This window comes from Pteronotus mesoamericanus, unplaced genomic scaffold (genome assembly GCF_021234165.1).
Source record: "Pteronotus mesoamericanus isolate MK-2021 breed Mesoamerican mustached bat unplaced genomic scaffold, CSHL_Meso_final contig_166, whole genome shotgun sequence".
NCBI classification, from domain to species: domain Eukaryota; kingdom Metazoa; phylum Chordata; class Mammalia; order Chiroptera; family Mormoopidae; genus Pteronotus; species Pteronotus mesoamericanus.
In genome coordinates, this window is record NW_026555066.1 from 52,392 (window position 1) to 59,942 (window position 7,551).

Consider the following 7,551-nt stretch of genomic DNA (forward strand, 5'->3'; position numbering starts at 1 on the left):
GGAGAAGACATGGAGCTGGTTGGTCCCACACCTGTGTGTGGTGGGTAAAAACTCGAAAAGGATATCTCGGGAGCAAGGAGTCCCAGCCCCACACCAGTCTCCCCAGCCCAGGGTTCCCCAGCCAAGGAAGATAAGTCCCCACAATCTCTGGCTGCAAAACCCAGTGGGGATTGAGTCAGTGTAAGAAACTTCTGGAGCCCCAAGAAGTTCCTCTTAAAGAACCCATACGTGGACTTACTCAGACTCATTCCCTCTGAGCTCCAGCACTGAGGTAGCAGCTTGAAAGGCACGAGTGGCATACAGGGAGGAACTGAAGTGTCTGACATCAAGGCAAGCAAAGGCCATTGTCCCTTTTCTAAACCTTCTCCCCACAGAGCCAGCAAGCTGGCACCATATCTGAGGCTCCATCACCTGGCTAACACTGTTTGACCATCTTGGAGATCCCCAGAGACTCTGTTCCACCCAACTTACGGGCCCACCCTAGCTGCTTTTCCATATGAATGGCTGGTCTTGGCTCAGGCTTCACAACTTTCTAAATCATATCAAAAAGCAACAGCTGGCTTCAGTGAGCCCCAGGCCTAGCGTTAGCAGCACTCAGCTAAGATTCACAGCTTGGCTTTGCCTGTGAATCTCCAAGCCCAGCACAAGTAGCAGCCATCTCAGGTTGCTTTATAGCTCAGACAGGGTGACCCGGACAAAACACAGGTGGAGGCTGACCTTAACCTGCACCACCAAGGAAACCCCAGGACCAGCACACCCAATAGACAGATACAAACCATATCAGCACGCCAACACCCTGCCCCTGTACAGCTGATACTCCTCAGAGGGCTGAGGTTAGTGGTCAGTGGTCACAGCCAGTCCTTGCAGCTGACCGACCTTGGTAAATCCCTCCCACTAATGTGCAAACAACAACCACGGCTCAACTACAAAAGGAGGGTGTACTCAGCCCACATGAAAGGTGCACCTTAAGTACCCAGCTTGGGTGGTAGGGGAGTCTGTGCCTCTGCACCCTATGGGACACGTACTACATAGGCCACACTACCAAGACACAGAGTCACAGCAGATCTATCTAATACATAGAAACAAATACAGGGAGGCTGCCAAAATGAGGAGACAAAGAAACATGGTCCAAATGAAAGAACAGATCAGAACTCCAGAAAAAGAGCTAAATAAATGGAGATAAGCAATCTAGCAGACACAAAGTTCATAACAATAGTTATAAGGATGCTCAAGAAACTTAGTGAGGACCTAAACAGCATAAGATCCAGTCAGAAATGAAGGATAGGACTTCTGGCCAAGATGGAGGTGTAGGCAGATATACTTTGCCGCCTCACACAACCAAAAGAAGGACAACAACACATTTAAAAACAAAAAATAACGAGGACTGCCAGAAAATTGAAATGTATGGAGGTCCGACAACCAAGGAGCTAAACAAGAACCATTCATCCAGATCGGTAGGAGGGCCAGAGATGGGCACCCGGGGCAGAGAGGACACATGGCAAGGCGGTGGCTGGAGGACCAGGTGGGCGAGGGGGGCAGCTGGTGGTCCCACATTTGTGTGCAGATAAACCTGGAGGAACAGCTGGGGAGAGAGACAGACTGCACAACCCAGGGTTCCAGTACAGGAAAAGAAAGCCTCAAAACCTCTGGAGGTAAAAACCTGTGGAGGTTGTGGCGGCAGGAGAAACTCCCAGCCTCACAGGAGAGTCTGTTGGAGAGACCCACAGGGGCCTAGAACGTACACAAACCCACCCAGCCGGGAATCAGCACTAGAAGGGCCCAATTTACTTGTGGGTAGTGGGGGAAGTGACTGAAAGCCAGTGATAGCTGAGCAAGAGGCAGTGATCCCTCTCAGATCCCCCCCTCACATACAGCATCCCAATGCAGTGACCTGGGTTGCCCCGCCATGGCGAATGCCTGAGGCTCTGCCCCTCCCAACATAACAGGAGCAACAAGACAAAGAAATATGGTCCAAATGAAAGACCAGATCAAAGCTCCAAAAATAGAACTAAGCGATGAACAGATAACCAACCAATCAGATGCACAGTTCAAAACACTGGTAATCTGGATGCTCACTGAATTGGTTGAGTATGGTCGCAAAATGAAGGAAAAAGCGAAGGCTACACAAAGTGAAATAAAGAAAAATATACAGGGAACCAACAGTAAAGGGAAGGAAACTGGGACTCAAATCAATGATTGGGAGCAGAAGGAAGAAATAAACAGTCAACCAGAACAGAATGAAGAAATGAGAATTCAAAAAAATGAGGAGACGTTTAGGAACATCTGGGACATCTTTAAATGTTCCAAAATCTGAATCATAGGCATGCCAGAAAGAGAAGAGGAAGAGCAAGACATTGAAAACTTCTTTGAAAAAATAATGGAGGACTTCCCCAATCTGGCAAAGGAAATAGACTTCCAGGAGATCCAGGAAGTTCAGAGTCCCAAAGAAGTTGGACCCAAGGAAGCACACACCAAGGCACATCATAATTACATTATCCAAGATTAAAGATAAGGAGAGAATCTTAAAAGCAGCAAGAGAAAAGGAGAGAGTTACCTACAAAGGAGTTCCCATAAGACCGTCAGCCGATTTCTCAAAAGAAACCTTGCAGGCAAGAAGGGGCTGGCAAGAAGTATTCAAAGTCATGAAAGACAGAGACTTACATCCAAGATTACTCTATCCAGCAAAGCTGTCCTTTAGAATGGAAGGGCAGATAGAGTGCTTCCCAGAAAGGTCAAGTTAAAGGAGTTCATCATCACCAAGCCCTTATTATATGAAATGTTCAAGGGACTTATCTAAGAAAAAGAAGATAAAAAATTATAAACAGTACAATGGCAACAAACTCACAACTATCAACAACTGAACCTGAAAAAAAAAAAAACTACAACTAAGCAAACAACTAGAACAGGAACAGAATCATAGAAATGGAGATGAGAGGGGAGGGGAAGGGAGAAGAAAGTGCGGAAAGGTACAGGGAATAAGCAGCATAAATAGTAGGTACAAAATAGACAGGGGAAGGTTAAGAATAGTATAGGAAATGGAGAAGCTAAAGGACTTATATGTACGACCCATGGACATGAACTAAGGGGTGGGCGGAATGTTGGGGAGAGGGATGGTGCAGGGTAGAGGGGAATAAAGGGGAGAAAAAAATGGGACAACTGTAATAGCATAATCAATAAAATATAGATTAAAATGGATTTTTCAAGGGCAAAAAGCAAAGGATACAATAGTTCATCATTTGGGACACATCACTTATACAGTGTACACAACCTTATTTTTCTATTCTCCTGATGAGAGCTGCTGATAAGTGCAGGCTAGCATGTGGGTTTGGGTGCTGAAGGGCCTGGTCTCTAAAAGTGGGGGTACCCAGGAAAAGTGTCACACCTCTTATGTTTACTTTTATCTAAAAGATAGGAGTTTTTCTATCTATATTAGTCAGTTAGTCCATATGGTGTATGGTGTATGATGGTTGAGGTGTACTGAGGAAGGGGAGGAGTCCACAATATGAGGGCATTGATGGTGCCCCTCCCTCTTAAAAAAAAAGAGAAACAAGGGATAGACTAAATGAAATAAAGAGCAATCTACAGGGAAAGAACAATAGAGTGGATGAAGCCAAGAATCAAATCCATGATTTGGAACATATGAAAGCAAAAAAACAACCTATCAGAACAACAGGAAGAAAAAAAAGAATCCAAAAAACTGAGGGTAGTATAAACAGCCTCTGGGACAACTTCAAGAGGTGCAACATTCACAGCATAGGGGAGCCAGAAGGAGAAGAGAAAGAGCAAGAAATTGGAAATCTATTTGAAAAAATAGTGAAAGAAAACTTTTCTAATTTGGTGAAGAAAACAGACATGCAAATCCAGGAAGCACAGAATCCCAAACAAGAAGTATGCAAAGAAGCCCACTCCAAGTACATCATAATTAAAATGCCAAAGGTTAAAGATAAAGAGAGGATCTTAAAAGCAGCAAGAGAAAAGAAGTTAGTTACCTGCTGGGCAGTTTCCTTAAGACTGTCAGCTGATTTCTCAAAAGAAACTTTGCAGGCTAGAAGGGACTGGCAAGACATATTCAAAGTCATGAAAAGCAGGGACCTACAGCCACGATTGCTCTATCCAGGAAAACTATCATTTAGAATCAAAGGGCAAATAAAGAGCTTCACAGACAAGAAAAAACTAAAGGAGTTCATCATCACCAAACCATTATTATATAAAATGTTAAAAAGGCTTATTTAAGGAAAAGAAGAAGATCAAAGCTATGAACAATAAAATGGCAAAAATACATATCTATCAGCAATTGAATCTAAAAAACAAATTAAGCAAACATGAAGAAGAGAGACAGAATCATGGGTTTGGAGAAGATTTTGATGGTTGCCAGATGGGAGGGGTGTGGGAGAGAATGGGTGAAAGGTGAAGGGATTAATAAGTACAAATAGGTAGTTAGAGAACAGCCCTGGGATGTAAAGGACAGTACAGGAAATGGAGTAGCCAAAGAAGTATATGCATGACCCATGGACATGAACAATGGTGGGGGATTGCCTTGAGGGAGTGGGTGGGGGTGCTGGGTGGAGGGGGGTAAAGGGGAAAAAATCAGGAAAACTGTAAACGCATAATCAATAAAATATAATTAAAAAAAAGAAAGTCTGAGATCCTTAGTCAGGCATTCAGGGTCTGGCCTGCGCCAAAGGAGCATGCCTTTCTCAGGCCATGACAGATTGCTTTTACCCTGCTGCAAATGCGTCTGGCTTTCTGGGACCCTTACCTCACCCCCAAGATTTTGTATGAGCTTTTCATTCACATAGGCACCTTTTTTTAAAAATTTAATCAAGATGCGCATGGTACTAATTATACAACTTGACATTATTACGAACACTTTACAAATATTACCTCATTTATCCTCACAACTCTATGTTGTAGGCATTATTATGACCCCATTTAATAGATAAGGATGTTGAGGGGAAAGGAGGGGAAGAGGCATGGATTCACACCCAAGCAGCCCAGAGCCAGAATCCGCGCTCTTAGCCACGACTATATTGCTTAAACGTCTTCCAATTCACTTGCCTGTACCTCTCCCCACACCACCCCTGACATCCTCGAGCTCTCACCGTTCCCAGTTCCCACTTTTGCCTCCCATTATGATAAAACAATTTGACTGCCTATTTGACTTTTTCATTTTTAAAAACTTGTTTCTTGCGGTGTAACACATCAATAGAAGCCAGGCATAAGTGCACAGCTCTCAATGAATTGATACTAAGTAACCACCCATGTAACCAGCATGGAAAACAGGAAACAGAATATTCCCAGCATTCCAGACTCTTGGGTCTCCTACTCAGACCCCAAAGACAATTGTGATGTCTATCACCACAGATTATTTTCACCTTATTTAGAACTTTATCTAAACGGAACCATACTGTACATGCTCCTTTGTGCCTGTTTTATCTTGCTCCATGCAACATTTATGGAATTCATCCACATTGTTGTATGTAGTTGTGAGGCATTTCTTCTTGTCAATGTGTAGTATTCCACTGTGTGGATATACCACAACTTATTTGTCATTCTTCTGTTGATAACATTTGATTTGTTTCCAGTTTGGATTATTACAAATAATGCTTTTATTAACATTACTGCATATGACTTTCGATAAACATATAAGCATTTCTGTTGGGCACATACCTAGGAGTAGGACCGCTGGGTTATGGAGTGTGCATCTGGCCACCATTAGCAGATATAGCTAAGCAGTTTCCAAAGTCGTTTTATCAATTTATACTGTCATCAGTATTTTATAAGAATTCCAACCACTTCGCATTATCACCAACATTCAGTATTGTCTTTTTCTTTGTAGTCATTCTAGTGATTGTGGTTTTATATCATATTTTATTGCTTACAAATTAATTTGCATCTTTATATCTTCCTTTCTATTCCTTATGTCTTTTATTTATTAATATTTTTCTTGCTTTAGGGCAGTCGCCAGGACTTCCAGTATAATTTAAATAAAAGTCCTTATAGTAGGTATCCTTGCCTCATTCCCAATCTTAGATGAAAAGTGTTCAACATTTCCTATGAGGTATGAAATTTGCTATAGGTTTTTTGTAGATAACATATATTAAATTAAAGAATTTCCCTTATATTTGTAGCAAATTTAAGTTTGCTATGTTTTTGTCATGATGCTTTTTTGGCACCTATTGAAATCATCATATAATTTTTCATATAATTTGTGTAAAATTAGATCATTGTTTTTTTTTTTTTCCTTTAAATATGTTGTAGAGTTCACCATTGACAGTCTCTGGGTCTGGAGGTTTCTTTGTGCAAAGGTTTTTAATTATAAATTCAATTATTAAATTCAATAGTTATAATTGTTGCAACTTAAATTTTTTCTTGTGGGAGTGAATTGTATTTTTCCAGGGACTGTCCCATTTCATCAAAATTTTCAAAATTGTAGGTATAAAGTTCTTCATGATACTGTCTTATTATATTGTAATGTATCTGTAACCCATACTGTAGTGCCCCTTGTAGTATTCCTGATGCTAGTTACGTGGTTTGTATATATTTTTTTCTGGATCAGTCTCAGGGATTTATCGATTTTTTTCTAGTTTTTTTCAAAGGACCAACTTTTAGCTTTGTTGATTCTCTCTGTTGTAGCTGTTTTTCTATTTCATTGATTTGTGTTGTTAGTTTTGTTATTTTTTCCTCTTTCTTTAATTTGTTGTTCCTACCTTCTTGAGATGGACTTTCAGCCTTTTAAAAAATAATAAGTATTAATTTAAAGCTATAAATTTCTCTAAGCATAGCGTAAGGAGCATCACACAGGATTTCAGATGTAGTATTTTCATTAAGAGTGAGTTCAAAATGCATTTTAATTTCCATTGTGAATTTATCCTTGACTCATGGGTTTTTCTTCCTCCCCAAACTTCAGTGGCCATAGGAACAACCACCTGAGAGCCTTGTCAAAATAGGGTTTTAGAGGCTCACCTCAAACCTCCTAGATTAATATTTCTGGGATGTAGACCAGGGAATCCACATTTCGCAAGCTCTCCAAGGGATTTATATACAAATGGGCTGCCAGACCACAATTTGGTAGCAGAGCAAGTTTGATTCACCCGTATTGCCAGTACCCAGCACTGGGGCTAGCATAAATCATGTTTTTAAAAAGTGGGTGAACCAATGGGTGAGGAGAGAAAGTAAATCAAAGTGCTATGTTGAGAGAATTGGAACTCTTGAAAGCTATAAATTAAGGGCCCCACTATGGCATCATTTGGTCCCAATTTAATCCATTCAGAATAGAGTACTTTTGTCTTCAAGTCTCACCTGTCCCATTCTGCTGTCCTGGAACATGCCCTTAAGCATGGGTGCCTGCCTGTGTACCGGCCCAGAGGAAGTAGGGGTGGCACAGAAGATGACCTGAGAAGGGCTGTTCAGAGCTGGGCAGTATTGCCTGCCCCACCGTGAAGTCTACCCCCAGGCCTTGGCTGGGACAATGCCCATAGAATCCATTCTAAATAGGGTTATATACCACGCCTCTTAGAGCCCTAAGCATCCTCCCATCTCAAAGCTTTT